Source organism: Diabrotica virgifera, chromosome 1, assembly GCF_917563875.1.
Source record: "Diabrotica virgifera virgifera chromosome 1, PGI_DIABVI_V3a".
Lineage (NCBI taxonomy): Eukaryota > Metazoa > Arthropoda > Insecta > Coleoptera > Chrysomelidae > Diabrotica > Diabrotica virgifera.
The window spans coordinates 241,185,369-241,194,809 of record NC_065443.1 but is presented as its reverse complement, the minus strand read 5'-3'; the positions used below and the strand labels follow the sequence as shown (position 1 = coordinate 241,194,809).

General features: G+C 29.3%; 1 long non-coding RNA gene across 1 annotated transcript; it reads right to left on the bottom strand.

Annotated features, from left to right (window-relative positions):
* Positions 1-718: 718 nt before the first annotated feature.
* On the bottom strand, positions 719-6,531 carry LOC114324703 (uncharacterized). Its single transcript, XR_003651576.1, has 2 exons — positions 6,392-6,531; positions 719-975 (listed from the first exon to the last, which is right to left on the bottom strand). It is a non-coding gene; the product is annotated as an uncharacterized LOC114324703 (long non-coding RNA).
* Between the last annotated feature and the right edge of the window lie 2,910 nt (positions 6,532-9,441).

Below are 9,441 nucleotides of genomic sequence, written 5' to 3'. Positions count from 1 at the left end.
AAACGCACCCATTTAAATGGTAGCACTCAGCGGTTTTTTCAAATATAGAGATCCATTGACCATATGAGACAATAAAATCCCGTTAACGTTGTAGTTCCTTTTAGCTCTCTTATTTTGAATATTATCAATAGCCTATTGTGTAAATAAACACTTTTGAACATTTTCGATTGGCACATCTCCACACTATTTCATTAATCATTTCAGTTTTAATTGTTCGATGTATAGAAAATTTATAATGTTTATATAAAATTTGGCTCTGCCCTCGCTGACTCGACATAACTTTAACATTAGAAAACATATTCGCTAACAAAATTTTTTCACTTGTTTGCACTTCAACCTCTATATTGGAACTGATGGATCGCCCGAAAATATTAAATAAAGTTATTAAATATGTACGAAAGTCATTAAATTTAGATTAAAAGGTACTTAGTGCCTACCTAATTAGGGTCGTAGTACCTGCGCTTGTTGTGACCACTTTCTTACATATTTATTTGTTACCTGCACTTACCGGAGGGTAAAAGTATTAAAATGTGACCAGATTCATTACGCCCGAAAATAGCTAGCGCAAATTAGACACTCTAATATGATAAAAGGAAGGGGAGAAAGAAAGGATGATAGTAGGAAAAGAACAACTTTCCTTTACCTGCTTGACAGACGTTAAAGCATTTTGTAGGTCCAACATTTTCATTTTTGGATGTTTTTTTATATTATGTAAGAATAACAGTAAAATATGTTTATATTTATTTAAAAAAGTACAAAATAACGTCTTGTAATTAAATTTCAACGATTAATCTATATATCTATAAAACTTGGTTACTCCGTGAAAACATATTCATTTAAGTCATAATCTTCAACACTACTGGAATTTTCTTTACTATTGATTGTAAGATTTGTTTGCGGATTCTTATCAACCATAGAAAGTGGCACTTTCATAGCAAGTATAACTGCACCTATTATAAAAATTGCACCTAAAACCTTACGAAATTTTAATAGAAAGAACGGTTCCATGACATCTCGTTACGCGACAGTTCGTAGCCCAACAAATCGTCGCCTCAAAGCAACAGTAGTATGTCAAATATTTACACCAGTTAATAGGGAAAAAAATCATCGATTTCACGTAAAAATGTTAAGCAGGGTTTTGAAGGTTTTAAGCGATAGATGAGGTATAAATGATGATAATTCCGTGAAGACGTACAGCTAATTTTTCTTCTTCTTTTTTTAAAACAGTTATAAAGAATGAAAAACTAAGTTTTTTACTATAAAACGTTTCTTATCCATTTTAGAGAAAAATGTTTCAAATAAATATTGTAGACCTTAAAAAGTTCTTCAATTTGGTGTGACACATATTGCAATATATAAACAATTGACCGAGATAATTGTAAAAAACTCTCATTTTTGCACTAATTTTTAAATATTAATAACTGTATTTTTTGCACAACGATATTTAATTTAACTACTTTAAATTATGCCAATTAATGGGTTATTTTAGTAAGCTAAATTTCAACCAGATCGACCAAATAGTTTATAAGTTATTCAATTTGTTTATCCCAGACAGCAATTGTTTAAACAACTGTTCTTGCCCTAACAGTGACTCTAGAGATATTTTACAAATCGCAATCGATTATTTGAGACTTTAGTTTTAAGATGTATTGAAAATATTTTAAGATTTTATCAAAATTGTTGTTAAAAAAACCGCCTGAAAAAGACCCTACTTTTTAGGTTATAAACAATTAGAATAACTTTGACAATTTTTACGTTACACGCTCGTATGTAGGCTCACTGACAAGCTGGTGAAAATATACACATTAAAATAATAAAGTGGATTTTACATGACTAATAGAAATCGAGTTAGAATTTTTTTTTCAATAAATCATATTTCCATTTTTTATAAACATTAAGAGCTGAAAATTGAATAAGTTGTTTAAGAAAGTCTATATTTTACGATCCAGTTTATAGATTGCATATGCAGTAAAAAAAAAATAAAAAGTCATGACTCATTAAACTGATGGTACTCGTGAAACACCGCCAACAAATATGAAGGTGAGAATAGCTTCGTTTTATTTTTTAGAATGGAATCCCAATTTGAAACATGTTGAAAAAATTTGCAGTTTAATTGCTATTACTTGCTTTAATTTTACAATAATTTCTCGTAAGAATTACTTATATTTTACTAATTAAAGAATATTATTTATATAAATATACAATAATAATTAGCTCAGGCCCAGAAAATAAATTGGTTGAAAACACGATCTTATCCATAAAACAAAAAATATTTTTAGCAGTTAGTAAAAATAAAAAGCAATTAATTCAACTTTTATGTGCAGAGCTCAACAAATCTGGGTACCGAACTAAAGTAGCAGATGAAGATGCAGACGTATTAATAGTGCAGACAGCTCTTCACGAACATACATATGAAACTAACAAGACCATTGTAATAATTGGTAATGATACTGATATACTCATAATATTGACGCAACTCTCTGCTCCGGACAATAACATATATTTTGAAAAAAAGGCGCAAAAGGAAAATCTATCTATTATAGTTGTAATAGTTTTAAACATTCTCATCTAAGAAAATACGTTGGGTTCTTATATATTTTTACTGAGTGTGATACAACTTCCTCTTTTTTAATCAAGGAAAATTCAAATTATTAACTGCATCGTCAGAAATTGTAGATCTGATAAATATTTTTTATGACGAGAATGCTAACAAGGAGGACATCATGAAAAACGGATGTGATATCATTGTTGCTTTGTATTCTGCTGCAATTGATGTTACATATAAAAAAAATAATAACATATTGGCATTAAATTAGTTACGTTTTTTACAATTTATAAGAAATACAGGGAAAGAATCTTTTAAATTGGAAAATTTGCCCCCAACAGAAGGTGCAGGTTATCAGCATGTACTTCGCGTTTAACACTGGTTAGGTAAAAAACTGGATGCTACCCAGTATGGATGGAAAAAAACTGATACGGGTTTTGAACCTATTTACACCTTAGATTGTTTGATACCTAAAGAGATATTAAAACAAATTACATGTAAATGTTCAACGCGTTGCAAAAGTACAAGATGTGGCTGTAAAAAATATGGTATAAACTGTACGGATCTTTTTACAAACTGTGCAGTGGAAGAAGAGGAGAAAAAATGTTGTAATCGCGCTGCAGTGGTTCTTGACGATGTCGAGTCAGACTTTGTAGAGGATAAACTGTATCTTGCCGAGAAGCGATTTAGAAGTTATAGACGTTCACTAGAATTATCAAATTAAAATTCATAAACAATGTCTTACTTTTTTATTTTTATAATTATTTATATGAATTTATTAAAATATATATATATTACTATCAAAACAAATATACGAATTTTATTCTAATTATTGAACTTAACATACATCATTAAATAATAGTGCAAACATATTACATATTTATACTTATTAGATGCCTATCTAAACAAATATTAATAGCTTCATTAAATTAAATAACATTTCATAACAATTCAAAAACAAAATAAAACAAAAATTAGTTTTTTAAAAACTATTAAGGACTTTTAAATACTTTTTAATTATTTCAAATAAAAAAAAATAAATAATGTATTGTACTAATTTATAATTATTTTATATTTATATAAAAAATATATTTTAATTAATAATTTAAATAATTTTTAAGGAATACTTGTAGAGTTCAATAACTTTTATAATAAAATTCAATTAATTGATTTTCACGGGATTTTCCAATTGTGCAAGGTGAAATTTACACAATTTTTAGTATTTTCTTGAGCTACTCCAGTTAAAAAAGAAGGTTGTGCATGCTATGGAAGGTGATAATATATTGCAGTTTTTTCCCAAAAAAGGAAGCGAAGCTTGAACAATTCCCACCTTCACTTTCGTTGGAGGTGTTTCACGAGTACCATCAGTTTAACAGGTCATAAGTTTTTATTATTTCACTGCATATGCAATCTATAAACTGGATCGTAAAATAAAGATGTTTATAAACAATGCAAAATTTGATTTATAAAAAAATACTAACTTGATTCCTATTTGTCATATAAAATTATTTTTTCTTTTTTAATATGTATTTTTTCACCAGCTTTTCAGTGAGCCTACATGCAAGCGTGTGACATAAAAACTTTCAAAGTTATTCAAATTGTTTATAACCTAGAAAGTAGGGTCTTTTTCAAACGAGTTTTTTAATAACAATTTTAATAAAATGTTAATTTTTTCTTAATGCATCTTAAAAGTAGACTCTCGGATAATTGATTGCGATTTGCTAAATATCTCTAGATTCACTGTTAGGACAAGAACAGTTGTATAAACAATTGCTCTCTGGGATAAACAAATTGAATAACTTATAAACTATTTGGTCAATCTGGTTGAAATTTAGTGCACTTAAAGAAACCATTAAATGGCATAATTTAAAGTAGTTAAATTATATATCATTATGTAAAAAGTAAAGTTATTAATATTTAAAAATTAATGCAAAAATGAGAGTTGTTTGCAATTATCTAGGTCAATTGTTTATGTATATTAATATGAGTACTATCAAATTCAAGAACTTTTTAAGATCTACAACACTTATTTAAAACATTTTTCTCTAAAATTTACAAGAAACGTTTTATAGTCAAGAAACTGAGTTTGTCATTCTTTGTACCTGTTTAAAAAAAGAAGAAGAAAAATTAGCTGTACGTCTTCACGGAATTATCATCATTTATCTCTTATCTACCGTTTAGCACCTTCAAAACCCTGCTTAACATTTTTTCATTTTTTTTTCCCTATTAACTGGGGTAATTGTAGTTTCTAGAAAAACGCAATTGAAATTTTTACGAATTTTTCATTACGTAATAACTTTTTTATATTTGAATGGATTTACATGGAATTTTGTTTGAGTATATAACTTTACAGGCCTTACATAAATGTTTATATTAATTCATAAAAAAGTGAAAAATAATTGGAAAAAAAGTTACTTGTCCTACTGTTGCTCTAACAGTTAATCTGTTTTTTTTAACGATATCCGTAAATATGTGTTATTAAGTGAGGACGTTTGAGTTGGAATAAATTCATTATCTCTAGAATGGGAGCATTTGGAGAGAAATGCTGAGGCAGGTCGATTTTTACTTTTAAATTATGACTTTTTACCAATTATGTTAACGATTATATTAATGAATAGAGAATTAAATAACCTTTCAAATGAGCTATCGCACCATCCCTACTCTCATTTAAAAAAATCATGGATTATTATATATATTATATATCATACTAATGACGTCATCCATCTGGTCGTGATGACGTAATCGATGATTTTTTTTAATGAGAGTAGGGATGGTGCGATAGCTCATTTGAAAAGTAATTTAATTCTCTATTCATTAATATAAACGTTAACATAATTATTTATACAGGGTGCACAACAAAATTTTTTGTTTATTAAATTAACTGAGACAAAAAGAAGAGTGTATGTAATTCATGTAGGTACTTTAAAATACATTTGAGTGCTGTCAGAAAACAAAAAGAAATGTTTATTTCATAAATAAACATTGTTTTTCGCTTAAATTCAATATTAAATCTGCCACCCACCTGTCGCTTAGCAGCTTGAACATTGAATTTAAGCGAAAAGTAATGTTTATTTTTGAGATAAACATTATCACCTGTTTTTCTGACAACAATAAAATGTATTTTTAATTAAATAAATTACTTACATTCTCCTTTTTGTGTCAAATAATTTAATAAAAAAAATATTTCTTGAACACACTGTATAAATAATTAGGTTAATATTTACATTACTGAATAGAATTAAAAAACTTTTCAAATGAGCTATAACACAACTCCTACTCTCATTTAAAAAAATCATCGATTGCGTCATCACAACCAGATGGACGACGTCAGTAGTATAATGTATATGGCAAAAAGTCATAATTTAAAATTAAAAATCGAACTGTCTCAGGATTTCTCTCCAAATTCACCCCTTCTCGAGATAATTAATTTATTTGAACTCAAACGTCCTCACTGTATAAACTTACATTTGTACATACTGAAGTTTTGTTTAAAATTTTACACATTTTATTATAAAAAAAAAATTTTTTTTAAACATTTTGTTCAAACATTTTATTAGATAAATTATAAACTCAATATAAATGTTTTCCGACAATTTTAAAACTCGACAACGAAAATGACAAACAAAAGAGAATGGAAAATTAATCAGAATTAGTTGTGGTTACATCGGATGCAGACTAAAAAATATTGACTTATACTTAGTGTGTTATCGACGTTACAAATTATACCGTTGTGCACGAATTTTGCTAGTTAATAATTGCCGCCATTACGAACTCCGGCGTTACGAACTGTCTCGTTACGAGATGTCTAGTCACGAGAAAGAACACAATTAATAAAAAAATACTTACTAATGACAGAATAAAGAGAAATTTATAAAGATAGTATTGCCGCGGTACATGACTGTTGTCAAATAAAAATTGTCTTGCACATTTAAAAAAATTCATGTTCTTTTTGTCTAAGTCTTGAACACATTACCTTCACTTTACAAATATAAGTATACGCAGAAACAAATAATTAATTAAAATAAATGGTACAGGGAATTATTATTTGTCATTTATTTTTGTATGATAAGGTAAGTTAATTGGACTGTACAGTTATTATTGTTAACGAACATACGTACGAGGAGGCCCAACAACTATTTATTGAAACAAACTTAAATACAGTTAAATCCGTGGGACAGAAAGTGGCTACTATTCCGATCACGGGTTATATTATAAAATTTGACGTTATCAGATAAATAAAATGTTAGTTTTGCTTCCTTATAATACCCTTGGTACCTTAATAACTATAATATTAGTGATATTAAATATTTGTTATAATACACTGCTGCTAAATAGGTATATTTTCATTGTATATCGAGTGGACGAATCAAACTGTGTTTTTTTCTCAAAGCTCGCAATACCCTGTGGAGTATTCTAACATTTATAAAATACTGAAATTAAAACCCAACTATAGCCTCAGATTTTCTTAACATTCTGTTTTTTGATTCATTCACTTCTGTTGCATAATACAAAAGTTAGGTACTTTAACCACTAGCCATGTTCTTTATCAGTACTTGGTGTTTCTAAATAAGTGCGACAAACTTTAAGGGGTAATTCTGCATGGAAAAATAATGACAGTTTGCTTTGTAACTGTATGTCCGCAAATGCTTCGTTTCCGAGATACAATATGTTGAATGTTTTCTTACAAACTCACGATTTATTTATTGCTTTAAGACGGGTTGAGATATGCATATGAAATTTAGTGGGTTTTAAGACGTAGTTATTTCACATTTTTTGACACACAATTAAGAATTTTATATTCACCATTGGCGTGCATACTGGTAATATGATCGATCATATTACCCGTATGCGCGCCAATGATGAATATTAAATTCCTAATTGTATACCAAAAAAATGCGCGTTAACTATCTCTTTAAATTTTCCAACTTTTATATTCATATGTCAACCTGATTTAGGGCAATACTGCAAACGGTTAATAGGGCAATCGATCACTATTTTTCCATGCAGAATTACCCCTTAAAGTTTGTCGCACTTATTTAGAAACACCCTGTACTGATGAAGAACATGGCTAGTTGTAAAATCCCCTAACTTTTATATTATCCAACATAAGCGAATTAATCAAAACAAAATGTTAAGAAAACCAAAGGCTATGGTTACGTTTTAATTTCAGTATCGATTATTTCAGATTATAAATGCTAGAATATTCCACAGGGTGTTGAGAACTTTGAGAAAAAACACAGTTTGATTCGTACACCCGGTGCCCGGTATACAATGAAAACTTACTTCTTTAGCAACAGTATTATTACAGCGTTATTTCAAAAGAAGAGGGCTATATTATATTGAAAGAAATACTAAAATCGGTCAACAGGTTTAGGAGATACGAGACATCAAAAATGACCTATTTTTTTAGGTGATCGTTTTTTCTGACGCGCAGTGTAATATCTATAAATATTTGACAATAAAATATTTTCCTTTTGTTATTTATTTAACTTTTGCAGAAACTTAATCATAAATATTCCTTAATTGTGAATGAGGTTAACTTTGTATAATAATATTATTGCAAAATAAAATACACTTACCATAAAATTTCAAATTCCAATATAAAATTAGTTGTAATATAAATATATCTGTGTAATATAAATAACTTCTAAATGCAAAAACATGACAAAAAACAGCAAAAATCCAACAAACTGACAGTGATAAGTAAGTTAACAAACAAGAAACGCTACAAATTGTACTTAAAATCTGAAAAGCGTCCTTTTTTGTACCTATCTCTTTTCGATGTACTGATTATAGAGCGTTCATAAAAATAACATAATGTCTCTACTTAATAACAGGCGGTAGCTGGTTTGTCTTTAGTTTCATGCCTGAAAGAAAATGATGCTAGATAAAAATATGTGTTTTATATCACCAGGTATTAATGACGCACTGTTAAAGAACCCTGGACTCAACTGTACATGCATAATTCTATTAGCTAACATTTTATTTTTTACTAATATTTTTTTTCATTGCCTTTGCATGTTGCTGTTCTTCTCTTTCTCTTTGTTAATGTTGACATACAAATTTGTTGCATTTGCATTTTTTGTTGAAGTTGATTTCGAAATAAGAAAGGGACAAGAAAAGGCTTCCTTCTCTAACCTTAATGTATGCAACCCGTCGTAACATTATGAATCCGCAAATTGTTCGCGGAGAATAAAATCCTGTGGTGAGATCACGATCGGTAGAATTCTATTTTGTTGACGTCACAAAACGAATTTTACAATGCGATAATTGACGGTTGCTAGGCAACGTGACGTCAGCAAAATAGAATTCTACTCATCGTGATCCCACCCCTGAACATGTCCAGAATAAGTTTACGTTGACGCCTGCGTTTGAAGACTATTCCCGACCTTACTCTGAATTGTACAGCGCGAATAGGGCTTTTCATTGATTGTCACTTGTTTCGAGCTTCTGTCATGTGTCACATAATATTACTATATCTCCGTCATAGGTCTTTGGTTTGTATTCTTGGTATATACCAATGGTAAGACTCCATTTTAACAGTCCTCGTTTCAGCGGTTCTCGATTCCACCGACCCTTTTCAGCAGTCCCCGGTTCAGCGGTACTTATTTCAGCAGTCCCCGTTTCGGCGGTTCTCGATTCCACCGACCCGTTTCAGCGGCGTTTGGTTCTGCAGCATGCCGTTTGAGAGGCATCGTTCAGGAAAATGAGTAAAAACAGGACCCTCTTGGGGACAGTAGTTTTAACAATAAAAAATGAACATATAAAATTATTTTTTCTTTTTTTATATGCATTTTTTCATCAGCTTTTCATTGAGCCTACATACAAGCACGGAACATAAAAAATATCTAAGTTATTCTAATTGTTTATAAGGTAAAAAGTCAGGTCTCTTTCAA